General features: G+C 31.4%; 1 long non-coding RNA gene across 1 annotated transcript; it reads left to right on the top strand.

Annotated features, from left to right (window-relative positions):
• Positions 1–12,621: 12,621 nt before the first annotated feature.
• On the top strand, positions 12,622–13,242 carry LOC140808186 (uncharacterized). The gene is made up of 3 exons (XR_012112831.1): positions 12,622–12,729; positions 12,826–12,925; positions 13,114–13,242. It is a non-coding gene; the product is annotated as an uncharacterized lncRNA (long non-coding RNA).
• Positions 13,243–15,749: the final 2,507 nt, after the last annotated feature.

The following is a 15,749-nucleotide window of genomic DNA, read 5'->3' as shown; positions in this document are numbered from 1 at the left end:
GATAAGTCGTTCTAGGTGATAGAACGATAAGTAAAAATTCTAGATGACAGAATGATAGAACGATAAGTCGTTCTAGGTTAGGTTCTCCTCGTCGAGAGCTTTCCAACGCCAACTTTTAATAGTAAAAATTCCTCCTGGATCAAAAGTTATGGCCGTTTGAAGTTTGCGCGAAAAACACTTCAACTTCCATGTTATTTGCAAGGTCTACTGCATTCACTTGCTGGAATACACTGTCTACTGCAACTCTGATGCTTCTACAATCAGTCTGCTGCTTTTCCAGCATTGTCTGCTGCATTCCGAGTCTATTGACTCAGTCTTCTGTATTCAGATCTACTGATTCTGGTTTCGGCTACTGGTTTCCATCTACCGGTTCTGGTTTCGGCTACTGGTTTCCATCTACTGTTTTATATATATATATATTTATATTTATATATATATATATATATATATATATATATATATATATATGCTACTGTATTCTGATTTACTTCTCTACTGATTTTCCTAGGTTAGGTTCTCCTCGTCGAGAGCTTTCCAACGCCTACTTTTAATAGTAAAAATTCCTCCTGGATCAAAAGTTATGGCCGTTTGAAGTTTGCGCGAAAGACACCTCAACTTCCATGTTATTGGCAAGTTCTACTGCATTCACTTGCTGGAATACACTGTCTACTGCAACTCTGATGCTTCTACAATCAGTCTGCTGCTTTTCCAGCATTGTCTGCTGCATTCCGAGTCTATTGACTCAGTCTTCTGCATTCAGATCTACTGGTTTCCATCTACTGATTCTGGTTTCGGCTACTGGTTTCCATCTACTGTTTATATATATATATATATATATAAATATATATATATATAGATATATATATATATATATATATATATATATATATATATATATGCTACTGTATTCTGATTTACTTCTCTACTGATTTTCCTAACTGTACGTAGTTAGTCTATCTTTTCAGTAATCTATTACAGTAGCTTATTTCAGTAACTTTCATGACTTATTTTCAGAAGTCTATAAGAACTTATTATTTCTAGTTCCTCCTCCCCAGATTATGAAACCCGGTTCTGCTCTGATACCACTTCAATGTCACGCCCCGAGACGGGGGTTAGTTGACACCGGCGTTGCTCTCAAATATTCATTCGAAAACAACAAGCCTCGGAAGTACAGAATTTCAGAAACCAGTCTTTTATTCATAATAATCATTGTCTGTTACAACTCAATGACAAATGTTTTATGGCGGAAATGTAAAACCATAAAATTACAATGTCTGAACAGATGCAGCGGAATATAAAACATAAATCAGAACTAAGAACAACGATCTTCATCACCAGCCCCAAAACTGACGTTGCTCCTCTTCTTCTATCCACTCTTCCTCGTTCTTATCTGAGATGGGTTTGGTGGGTGAGTGATATGATTGTCACTCAGTAAGCAGGGGCGGGAATAACTCTCAGTTTTCGAAAATCATTTTAATACAGAAACAGAAATACAATAATATACTGAAAACTCGTATTTCATAACAGAAATCAGAATTCAGAATTTACAGGTTTCAGAACAGAAATCAGAATTAGTAAGCACTGAACACGTTAGTGAATTTCATGGCTAAACTGATATCAGTCCCCTATATGTTCTCTCCTCTAAGGGGTGAGGCCAGAATCAGAATCAGAATCAGAATTCAGAAATGTTCAGAATATATATTCCTACCATTAGTTCACTAGGGAGTTTCAGTGCTTTAAAATCATATATCAGAAATCATGCAGAAACTGAACTTTAAAACAGAATTATCAAACGGATTTCAAGATATTTATACATAAGCTCACTTACAGTAATTTTCTAAAAGTGTTTCGGTAGAAGTCTGAAATCTGCTTGTTCTTGCTACTGGTTCTACTGCTCGAAAATCAGCACTCTCTTAGCTCGAAAATTCAAGTGATACTCTCAAGATTTGTGTAACCCAATTCAGAGGTTTGAGAGTGTTATTTATAGGCCGAAATCTGACTGTTAGGCTCCCTATTAATGGTCATAATCTGCATTTAACAGCCTTGATTCCATTTTAAATGCTTCAGTTACAAGTCATGGGTTGGATTAGTAACTGTTTGCTGGAATCTCGTTCCTCTGCTGCTGGATTATATCTGCTAGAAACTACATGTCTGCTGGAAAATACATGCCTGCTGGAAAAATACCAGCTTCTGAATATTATCTTCTGCTGTAAATCTTGCATTGCTTACTGAAATGCTTTTGCTACTGAACTGCTGGAAATTCGGGTTCTCACAACAACCGTTGTTAAAACCGTTGTTGTAGCCTTAAAAAAACCTCTCATAGACAACGGTTGTTAAAACCGTTGTTTTAGCCCAGAAAAAAGCTATTAGACAACAGTTTTTAAAAACCGTTGTTGTATCCCGAAAAAAAAACATTCATAGACAACGATTTTTAAAAACCGTTCTCGTAGACACATCAAAGACAACGATTTTTAAAAACAGTTGTCGTAGACTTATAAAAGACAACGGTTTTTAAAAAATTGTTGTCTATAAGCGGGTTTTTTATGCTACGACAACGGTTTTTGAAAAAACCGTTGTTAAAAGAAAAAAGACAACGGTTTTTATGGGTGTTGTTGATTTTTATTTTTCTTGTAGTGTAAACTCCACTTTGTAACATATATATCCACTGCTATTTATATTTGAATATGTGTTCTCTACTATAATGTTGAATAAATTCCAATTGTAAAGGCATATTTTCAGGTTTTATGAAATGAAAAAACTGGTTTTTATCGAAGCTCGTTGTTTTTAAATGTATAACTTGATAACAACATCAGTGTCATGCATCCGATATCGAGATATGACAAACATGATACCTCATTATCCAAGATAACAGACATTTGTTTGTTTACACGTCATCTTTTATATTTCCCATAGAATCAACTTCCATAAACGACCCACATGTGCATTAACTTGAAGAAACGACTTCCATTAATGAAGGAAATAAAATGTTATTGTTTTTGTTATAAAAATTATAATGAGGGTGGGGTTTTTGCTTTATTAATGTCATAATGTGACATCGACCCAATGTCTTTCCCCTATTAGTAGAGATTTATGTCGCTACTCACCAAGGATGTTGGCTAGGAAATGTATTGTTAAGTTATTGTATTTATTTTGATTTGTATATTTCGTCAATAAATTAAGATATGAAACTATAATGAAATTTTCATGTGTGAAAAATGAAGAGTAGGTCTATTGTCAAACGGTCTCACGAATCTTTATCTGTGAAACGAGTAAAACCTACCGATATTCATAATAAAAAGTAATACTCTTAGCAAAAAAAGTAATATTTTTTCATGGATGACCCAAATAAAAGATATGTCTCACAAAATATTACCCGTGTGACCGTCTCAATGTTTTTGCGAAAAATGAACTTGGTATAGATGACTAGAGCAATCAATTTGGTTTTGACCTGTCGTATAAACTTAATCCACCATTAAAAATGGTACGGTCATGATTTTAGTAACTCGTTTGAAGACAGATCAAAATGGTTCAACATGTTTCGGTTGCGGCTTGAGTCGGGGCGGGCAACCCCCCATTATTTTGTAAAAATAAATTTTTTACTAATTATTAAGCATTAAAAGTTATATTAATTATTAAGAAATTATTTTAATTTATGGCAGTATATTATGTAGATATAGTGGGATTTACATATGTAACCAAGTTATAAGTGTGAATATGTTTCTAGTATTTCTAAAATTAGGCATAGTTTGGTACATATGATAGGATAAACATGTGATATATAATATAATGATAAGTTAAGGATAAATAAGATGTAGGATATTATATTTAATGTTTGGTATGATTTTAATAAGAGTGATTAAATTTATATATTAGATTGTAATGAAAAATTTAACCTTATCATAATAAATTTTATAATTTCAAAATTGTTGCTTGAGTTCATATTTTTTATTTGTTCATGTGCCGATAGTACTTGCATGATTTATTTATTTTTACCTAATTTTATATATTATATAATATGATAATTGAGCCCTTGATTTTGTGAGTCAAGTCAAATATCAATTTTTAAGGATAATCGAGTGATAATAATAATTTTATTGAGATTTATAAAAATTATTTATATAATTATCTCGAAATCATTTATATAATTATCATATTATATAATATATAAAAATAAATAAAATATTTATTTGATTTTAATTTCTACCTACTAGCATATATTTATAAAAAAATCATTTATAAATTGAGGGTAATTAAGTAATTTGTAGTGTATTTTATCATTTGATTAAAATTATCACACCTTCTATTAGAGATATTTTATCCTTCTAAAAAATTATTTATCAAGGGCCCATGATATTATCATGAGCTTTTTAAAAAGGTACCAAACATGGGATAAGGAGGATTATTTATCAATCTCTCTTAAGTAGGAGTTATCCAAAGATAAAATAAAATTAAAGTAGAAAATTATTTATGAAGAGAAGAATAAAACAAAGATTATAACCAATTATTATTGGAGAAAAAACTAAAAATATATAAATTGTTTTTCAAAACATTTAAATTTCATAATTATAATCACTCCTATTTAAGAAAAAAAAATAGATATACAACACTATTTCCTAATAATGTTTTGAATATATCATCTGATAGGTCAAGTATTTGCTCGATTTTTTTAGCCATGTGTAATCTAAGAATTTACTAGGAACATAATTATCGGATTTTAAGAATGTATATTAATTTTTTTTAAAAAAAAAAACTAGTTGTTTTGCCAAACTCGTAACCGAAGGCAAGTTTGGTTGAGGTTTTCCTAATGCCAACCCGAAAAATGGTGGATCAGCCACCTCGTTTATGCTGAATGAGGCGGCTCGACCAATTTTAACAGCTCTATTTGTGAAAATTTATGCATGTAATTTTTGGCAGGTTGTTTCGCTTGACCCATAACTCAAGACGATTGGGTTGGGGTTACAGGTGGGTCAACCCACCTCGTTTATGCAGTGTGAAGGTCGTGCAATATGGAGGAGGAAATGAAGTGCACCAATCTTGGAGGAGATTCATGCAACCAAAATTACTCTCAATTTGCAACTTAAGGAAGCCAAAATCCCTCTCCATTACAGCATGAATCTCGGATGTGTATCTCGAATCAAGAAGAGGCCACGTTCATTTGGTAGAGAAGAGTGTAGTCATCCCTTTGATTAAGCAATCAGCAACATTAATGGAGTGATAAAAGCTTACCTTTGTGGTTGATTATCCAAGCCTTTATAAGAAGAACCGAAGTTGTAGTAATCTCACCTCACATATTGCAAAATCCCTCCCATAGCTATAGGAATTAGAAATATAGCTGCTGGAAAACAGGCCAAAGTCGAAGCATTACAGCAGCCGATTCGAAGCTTCGCCGCAACCTTGTTCGAACGGAGTTCTTTTAGCACGTCCTTCTAGCGTTTTAATCCAAACGAAATCAAGTAAGTTGGTTTTTGATATTATTATATAAAATGGCACACTTATTTTATTTTTAAGCGAGCATGACATATTTTGAAATAAATTAAATATGACTTTGAAAATTCGATCGGTATGATATATTCGTTTCCATTTGGTATGAAATCTCCTGAATTATTCGTTGTTTGATATCAGTTATAATATTTGAAAGCATGCTGAGTATTTGAAATGCACTTTAATGATTTGATTTAGAAATGGTAAAGGAAATTCCGAACTTTGATATGCTTTATTAAGCCATGATGCGGTGGGTTATAATAACCGTTCCTTTGGCCTCGCCCCTTAGAGTAGTAACATACAGGAGACTGATCAGTAAAACCATAGAAAATGAGATGATTTTCAGTGTTATATTCATATTTATGTTAGTATTTGATTCAACATTCTTAATATTGAAATTACGATAATTTATTCGTATGTATATCCTCGATATTTGTTATGCATGATCGGCCCCCATTTACTGAGTATTTCCCAAAATACTCACCCTTACATTCCCACCCAAATAAGAACGAGGTACAAATCGAGTATGAAGAACAAGATTACTTTTGGAGATGGTGATGAAGAAAATCCAATTCGAGACGAGTCGAATTTATTTTGTCTTTTAAATTTATCATCATGTATTTTGCTCCCGCATTTTATGTCCATCATATTGTAAAGACGATTACCTATTATGAAAAAGACTGGTTATTGCGATTTACTACGAGGCTTGTTTTTTTGCACTTATGTGATTGTGAGACAACGTCGATGTCGACTAACCCCGGTCTCGGGGCATGACATGCAGAATGAGGCGGTCAGAACAATTTTGACAATTCTATTGATGATAATTAAGCATGTAAGCTATCATACTTTTTTTAAATTTTATTAAAATTATGTTGTTGAATAATTAATAATATATAACACAATTAATACCATATTAATGATAAAAAATTAATATTTTGGAGAAGCTTTTACCTATGAACAATCAAAGTTTGATTTTAGTATTGTTGTTGTTATTTTTTTATTTTACTTTTATTCCTTTTTTGCTATGGAATATTGACATCATGTCCACGTGACATTTGACATATTGGTGTATTACTCATAATATTATGTGTCACATCAAAATAATATTTGACGTCATGTCAACACTCTACCAAGATATGCATGATAGTTGAAATTAAAAACAAAAACAAAATCCAACTTATTCGACTAGACCAAACTTCACAAAAACTAATCTGAGAGTGTCTTATGGTTCATTTTATGAGACATATCTCTTATATGATTCATGAAAAATATTATCTTTTATGTCCAAAATATTTTTTTCAATGCAGAAATATCATTTTTTGTTCATTGTATTTTGAAAATATATTGTGTAATATATGCTAATTTGAGTGAAAAGTGTTCGACCTATAAATATTATTACTATTTATGTCAAAAGAATTACTTTTCACAGCAAAAGCATTATTTTTTGTAAGTTATTTTATGAAAAAGTATTTGTGTAATATATGCTAATTTCAGTGAATAATATTATTTATATATCAAAAATATATTGTGCAATATATGTTGATTTGAATGAAAAATATTATTTTTCACTGTAAGTATGGATCGGATAGACCCTTATCACGGGTAAAGATCTGTGAGAACATCGCACGTGAAACCTACCCAAAAACTTTGACTACTTATATGACATGTTACTATCAACATACAATTCAACCCAAAACATCTCAATCTAGATTGGATTTGAATTCGAGAATTCAACTTCAGAATCGATATAAGGACGAACCAAAGCCAAACCCGACGAAAAGAAAGGTACAAATCAATGTTAACCTGGAGATACAACTCGAGTAAGAGATAACCTGAGTTTCCCAAAACCACGTACTTATTTGTTATTGCTTTAATACCTTTGTATTCTTTGAATGTATATGCTTATTCTATTGATTTATAGAAAAGCAGAGAATAGAAGACAGATATCGATAAAGAGTCTGTGACAGAGATGCCAAGTCTTTGGCAGAGGTGCCAAAGTACTGGACATTTGGTTATATCGATGTGCTTAGGAGTAGATCGACTCCTATTGTAGAGATTCGATATGATGTACTAAAGTTCGGGAACCGGGATCCCTAGATAAGAGTCGAGTCAGAGATTAAGAGTTTAAGAGTTTGATTTACAGTTTATATCGATTCATCTTCTTGAGATTTTGATACATGTAGTTGATAAACACTAGTTGGTTATGATTTTGTTTTGAACAGATTTTGTACTTTTGATCAGGTTGTAGATATCACACTTGATTAAGTTACACGATGATTTTCATAAATTTCCCCACCAGAACATTATAAATTTTTCAAGAGTAACTTTCAATGAAGATTATAACATCTCTAATATGGTATCTCACACATCGCGGTGACAACTTACTTGTACTTGTGTTTAAAGTATGAATTACTTTATACAGAAGTATTACTGATGTATTATTTATGCTGTTAAATAATTAATAATATATTACCAAATAGATACTATAATAATTATGAATTTAATTCCTTCGAGAAGGAAAATTAAAAAATATATTTTGAATTTTAACTCCAAATTAGAGAGAATTGCTAAAATTGTCATTTATATTGGTTTGTTTTGACTTTTAATTCAACAAATAGTCAAAATATCGTTTAACTCCATTTTTACCAGCACTTCACCAAATATTTGGTATCACACAACAATATCTCATGACGTCATGTCAACATCCTCGAGAACAAGGATGTAAAGGAAAAAAACTGAATTATTGTGCTAAAACCAAACTTTTAGTAAACTTACACGACCAAAAATAAAAGATACTATTTGCAAATTTCCCGACCAAATTATTTTAGAGGAACTATACATATTTTTCATGAATCTACGAGTCTAGGATTAAGTTCAAACATAATAGCAGCAGGGCCGATCCTAACAATATTTGGGCCTGAGTCTAACTTTCAAAAAGAGGCTTCCGAATCATAATGTGTGTTCATATTTTTTTTAGTTCCATAGAAATTTTCAAATTAAATCAATACGTCAAAGACAATATAAAAACTAAAGGAATAAAAATATCAAACATGTCCAAAATGATCACTAAAAAACAACTCGCCTAACAGTTTTAGAACTAAAAATACTAATCAAGTCTGTATAATCAAGTTGTTTAGTAATTTCTTTTCTCAATCGATAACATAGCGAATCCATTCAATTTTTCTCGTGACATGGTTGATCGGAGAAAAGTTTTGATGAGCTTTATCTTTGAGAAACTTCGCTCTGCACTTGTTACTGTGACCGGGACAGTCAACAAGATTTTATAAGCAATATGAGCATTTGAAAGCCGGATAAGCATCACATCCTCCAAAATTTCAGTCAAAAAACATAGATAATAGATGCCACATAAAGCCCCGAAGAAAGTAAAAAACTACAATAAAAAATTAGAAGGCCGAACAAAGAAAATACAAGAAAATAGACTTACAGCTCCTTACGGGTCTTTCAATCAAACCTAGAGACGACGCAAAGTCGATTAAGGCTTGTCTGAAGATGAATATTGGGGAAGATTGGGGAATAAATCGATAACAGGCTAAGCAAGTTCCATTTAATAAATACTTTGTTTTGGGCTATCTAATAACTAGTATTATATATAATACTTTTTAAAAAAAAAAATTTGGGCCCTAAAAAAGATATGAGCCTGAGTCATTGGACTCATTTGCCTCTTAATAAGCACCGCCCTGAATAGCAGCATAATTTTCCAGAATGCATGTAGTTATTTTATTTTAGAGATAGCTTTGGCCTAACATGTCGTGAAAAATTATTATATTTGTAATTAACTGTAAGCATCATCTCTTTTCTTCAAAAAAATTTAATTCTTTTCAAACATCCGTGAATTCAAAATTCATTTTTTAAAAACAAAAATTCAAGTTCAAAATTCAATGATTTTTCAAGCATTTGTTTAAAAAAACAAACAAAATAAAAGTTGGTGTTATCTATTCGTAGTTACGTTACATATTAAGTTTTAGGTATATAAAATTATTATCAATACATTACGAATTATTTGAAACTACAATACAATTGCCACTTCTAATTTACAGTACAAACTTGCTCTGAAATGATGTGCGTGCACTTACTGTGCAATATTGGAAATACAATACAATTGCCATTTCTAATTCAAAATTAATTTTAATAACATTTATATAAATATAGTCAACAAATCAAGTTATTTGCTCTTTTGCTTATAATCAGTTACAATTTTATTTATTTAAATGAATTAAACATAATTCAATGTAGGATATTGACATAATCAATATTGTAAAGAAAATAATAATGCAATCAGAACTTTCTAAAATCTTATGCTCGATAATCTGTATAATAAATTTCAAGGCCACAATAGTATGTACTTTAAATCAGAAATTTCACATCTACTAGACATTCTATTTTATCTGTGACATCTATATGCAAAAAATTACAAAAAAGCACATGGACTCGAATCTATGACCAATCGAATGAATGGTATAAATCTTCGAATGGATGCATAAGTAGAAATTTTTTTCAGAAAACCCTACTTAGAACGAGGAAAAGGTAGCGGCGGAGTCCGACGAGTGCATATTCAAAGTTGCATAAAGATCTTAAGTTCGTCGATTTATATGCAAAAAACTACAGATCTGTAGCTGTATCCTGTGAATTGATGCATATGTAATCGGAACTTTTTTGAGAAACCCTAACTAGAACGAGGAGAAGATTAGTTCCTTAATTTATTTGTAGAAGATCTGTTGAAATTTTTCAGAAAACCAGCAAGGAGAACATCGCAACTGACTTTGACAAGTGTTTTTTTAAAAGGGTATAAAGATTAGTTTCTCAATTTATCAGAATTACAATTTTTTTACTATACATAACTTGGATTTTTTTTTCTGGAATATTAATTAGGACAAGAAAACCTAAGTAGACCGACGAGAAGGTTGAAGAAGGCTCTTACGAGTCTTATATATATAGATTGAGCAAGAGATACAACATCGGAGGGGTCGTCCGTGCTTGTTCTCCGGCGAGATCCAGAAGACCAGAACCGACGGACAAGGAAAGCCAACATAATCGGTAATTCTTAGGGTGTTTAGTGAGTTTTGAGTTGGCAAATCAAACTCTTTAACTAACCTAATTAATTACAATGATTTGAAAAGCCTGAGACAAAAGATCCATCCAAATGGAAAATCATCAAAATGCAAGATGTTTGAAATCAACAGGAGCAGAAGGCGAAGCACGAGGAATAGGGGAGAGAGGAAGAGGAAGAGAGAGCCGGAGAGGGACATGAATCAACAGGATCCATGGCTTCAGAATTTAGGGTTTTCTACCACAAGGAAAAGAAGTTCACTGGGCAAGCTGGAGACCAAAAGAGCAATGAAGCCCACCTTACTTTCTTGGCTGATAGACACGAATACAGTCCAAGAAAATGCAGCAGTCTTCCCATTCGACGAGATGGAAAAACGAGGAATGATGAAGAGGGAGGGCATTTTGTGTGCTTGCTGCAACAATGTCTTCACTGCTGCAGAGTTTCTAGTTCATGGTGGGAGAAATGGCGATAAACCTTACGAAAACATATATGTTGCACGCACGCAAGCTTCGTTGCTATCTTATCTGGTTGAAGCTTGGAACAAGCCCAGAGAATCCGAATGCCATAGATTTAACATGATTGAGACTGAGAGTGCTGCAGGTGAATGAATCTTGTTTAATTTTCCTCATATTTTTTAAAGTTTACGGTTGATTAACGAGACCATAGAAATGAGAATAGTTTAACGAAATTATCCATTTTGATTTGATTTTGTAGGTGATGTGTATGATGATGCTTGTATGATTTGTGCTGACGGAGGGGATCTGATGTGCTGTGAGCAATGTAATTCTACTTATCATCAAGCATGCATGGGCATGGAGGTAGTAATTTCTATAGTAGAAGATTATTATTTTTTAGATGTTTGAAATAATAATAAATATCTCATTTTGCAAGAAATTCTAAAGTTCAACATACAAGAATGAGAAAATTATGACCTAGTTTATAATATTGACCTAGTTTGTTCGATTGATTCACTATTAATTTTGAGTTAATTAAGAATATTATAGAAAATATTAATTTATCTCGACATTATAAACGATAATTTTTTAGGTACCATTATTATTTTTTTAAAAAATAATTTATAGAGCATAATTGAGCAAACACATATCGTTTCCAGGAAGTTCCAGCAGGTTCATGGTACTGCCCATATTGTGTGTGCAAATTTTGTGCAAACCCCGCAAATGAGGATGATTATTTACTCACTTGTCCTCAGTGTGAGAAAAAATGTATGTTACCTAACTTTCTCAACTTTTATTTTTTGCTATATGATGCATATATTTCCTATTTAGGGTTATCACACACACACAGACACACACACAAAAACACAGAGCTAAGTAGAAAATTTATAAGTTTGCTACTTTGTACAGATGATTGGGAATGCCATTATGGGATGCAAGAGAAGAGAAACATTGATCTTAATGTCATCCCATTCAGTCCATTTTGTGACAGAAGCTGCAAAGAGGTATTGGATTCAAATTTTTACTATAACTCGATTAGAAATTATTTAATTCATTTCAAGATTTCACATTAATGGATCTACGAATTCGGGTTTCTGAAGGTGTATGATAAGTTGTCAAGAGACATGGTTGGCCAAAGAAATGAGCTAGATGAAGGGTTTTCTTGGACTCTACTACATCAAATGAGTGATGGGTTTGGAATGTATATTGAGGACACATACTTGAGAACAATGTGTCACTCCAAACTTGGAGTTGCGAGAAGACTAATGGAAGAATGCTTTGAGATGATAAAAGATAGGCACACAAGAATTAAAGTGATTCCTAGTGTTGTCTACAATTGTGGGTAAGAAATATTTAATATATATTATATATTTAAATTGTTAAAATAACTTTTTAAGAACATATTTTTTTAATATCAATTTTCACATATTATTCATAAAAAACTGGTACCTATTGGGAGAATAGATTCTTGCTTGTGCTAGCAATGGAAAAAAAAAACTTGGATATGGCAAGTATCAACTCATTTACTTCACTCTTTTTTGAAAAACAAATCATCTTCTGTAACAAATTAAAACTAAACTATAAATCTTCATTTGTTTAATTTTTTTATGTTTTTATAAACAAGCTTTTAATTTGCAGATCAAATTTTAAGCGTGTGGATTTTAGAGGCTTCTACACGGCTGTTCTTGAAAAGGATGATGAGATTATTACCGTCGCGTCTCTCAGGTAGAAGGATTTGTTGTACTCAATTAATTTATTGTTGTTGGTTGTGCAAACAATGTGCTGATTTTAATCAGTTTAGCACTTGTTTACTTTTTGTAGAATCCATGGGACAAAGCTTGCGGAGATGCCTTTCATTGCCACAAGTGAGGAACACAGGTGCAAAGGAATGTGCAAGAAGTTAATGGTTGCTATTGAATCTGTAAGTTTATCATAATGTTCATATTTTAAAAGTTATATTCGCAACTTTGAACTCGGCATAATCGCGATCAAAATATGGTGTTTTAAACTACTGTATGATTTAAAACTTGTTCCATTACCGCAAAATCAATTGTGTGATTATTTTTGTAGATTATAAAAATGTTATTAATTAAATTTGTGGATTTGCAGGCACTTTACCATCTTAATGTAGAAAATCTTGTTATTCCTTCTGTACCTGAGAGGACTAACAACTGGATACAAGGATATGGATTCCACCACCTTCATGCATCCATGAAAAAGGAAATAATGCTTCACAACACTCTTACATTTCACGACTCCGTTAGGCTACAGAAAATTTTAAAGCCACCACGGATACAGCACGGAGCTTGTTCCAGTCGGGACCATGGTGGCTTGGTGGATAGATCCAAAGCCAAGTCTACCTTTTTGGATTGGATTCTCAAGCCATCTAGATAGGGATGGGGTAGAGTCATGGTGTAAGTGTTGAAACAGCACATAAATTTACATTTTATGTGATTTTACCATTGATTTCTCAAGCCATATACATGTTTTTTTTTTCTTTTTTAATGTATCATTATTAAACATTGTATTTTATTTTTTAGAATTATTTTAGCATGTGTCCACTCCTTCTATTTGTAACTTAACAACAGCTATCATCTCAATTCATCTTCGACCAAAAATTCTATTATAGCACAAATTTCGCACTGAAATAGCACACTTTGCACATACATTAAAAGTAAAACTAATTTTTAATCTATTTACTTCAAACTATACTATAAAAAATATTATTAAAATATTCTTTATTAGTTCTATCAAATATCTATATATAAAAAAAAATTAAGTCGCCTGTGTACGTAATTCTATCAATTCAAAAAATTACTATAATGATTACATAGTTAATTTAATATTTTTTACTTGAATTTATATTAGTTTTAGATTACAATAAACTAGACAATGAATATACATTAATTATAAAATTAATTTTTTTTCTATAATTGATGATTTTTTTAGTACAAATGAAAAACAAAAAAAAATAAAAAAGAGAGTACGTACCAAGGAAATATTGAAGCCGTTCTGGATCGAAAAGTATTTTTTAAAATAGCCACATATTAATTATTATCCTTTTTAAGTCTATGGCCAAATATAAAATACCAGAATTATTTCTCTTACCTCAATTAAATTTGTGTACAAACTTACTCTCAAACAAAATGTGCATTACCTTTAATTGCCATTTCTAACCCAAACATAACTTTATTGACATATATAATATACTAAATGAATTAAATTATTTGGCGTCGTGCTAAATTTCTAAACCATCTTTATATATATAGGTAAAAATTGTGTGAGACGGTCTCATGGGTCGTATTTTGTGAGACAGATCTCTTATTTGGGTCATCCATGAAAAAATATTACTTTTTATTGTAAATATCGCTATGGTTGACGGATCTCACAGATAAAGATTCGTGAGACATCTCACAAGATACCTACTATATATATATATATATATATATATATATATATATATATATATATATATATATATATATATATATATATATATATATATTGCAAGTTAATTACTATTTGTTATTATACTTTCAGTTACAATTTTATTCATTTAAATGAATTTGTACATAATTCAGTGCAAGATGTCAACATAATCACTGTTACATAGAAATTTTTTTACTGCAATCGGAATTTTCCAAAATGTTACGCGACATAATTAGTATAATAAATTTCAAGGCCACAATATTTTTGTAAGAAGATGCCAATGATGAAAGCAACGTTAGTTTAGTTTCCTCGAAACATAAACGAAAATATCTATATATAATTTCATAATTATTTCTTAAAAAGACATTTTCAACTAACTTGCAAATCACAAGATGCACTGATTACTTTACATTTCATTACATTTTAGATTTGTCTTTGTCCACACAATTGAGTATTTGCCTCAAAAGGATATTGCATTAAATGTTAAGCCCTAAGCCAGTTCAGTCACAACTGATTTTGTAACTCATACATTTTTCCAGTAAAATAAAAATACTTATTCCAAGTATCGACTAGCTCGGAGAACCTTCGATTCTAATTCATTATAACATGGAATTCTCTTCACAAATCATCATTCTCAGTAGCCAACAGATTGTGTTTTACCATAAGGTTGTCAAGTTCCTTTAGTTACATACAACTAGAGTTACTTGACTAGTCTTTTAAACATTTCTTTTTTGCTTTACTTTCTTGAATAACTGTGATAATTTTTGAACACATCTACCATGTCATGTAGTGCAGTGAAGTGATAAGATCCTCACGTGTAAATTCATCTGAGCTAAAATAAAATACATCATCATCTACAATATCCAGCTTGAGATCAGCCATCAAATAATGGACTTGCTTTTCCTCGCTCTCACTGAATGAGTTCTCCGACCTAGATAACTCTGAATATTTTTCTGCCCACTTGCTTTTTATCTCCTCAACAACAAGAATTAAAAAATGACCTCTTGTCATCCCTAGATATCATATTCTCGAAGGAATTCTTCTCATCTTTCTTGGGTATGTACATTCGATAGTAAAATTACCCTTCTTTCCACAGGTAAAATGTAACGTCTACTAGTTTTAAAAGTGCGGAAATTTTTTTTATATATATATCTCGCATTTTCGAAATAATATTTAAAAATGATCTTAAATATTTGACAGTAAAAATAGCGTAGTTTAAAATAACCAAACTCGTCCAAAACCATACGTAAACGTAAACGCGTAAAAATCATAAAATCATCATCTTAATAAAATGTTCATCTCCTCTCAATTGCATA

Source organism: Primulina eburnea, chromosome 12 (assembly GCF_022965805.1).
Source record: "Primulina eburnea isolate SZY01 chromosome 12, ASM2296580v1, whole genome shotgun sequence".
Classification (NCBI taxonomy): domain Eukaryota; kingdom Viridiplantae; phylum Streptophyta; class Magnoliopsida; order Lamiales; family Gesneriaceae; genus Primulina; species Primulina eburnea.
This window is presented reverse-complemented; position numbering and strand designations above follow the sequence as displayed.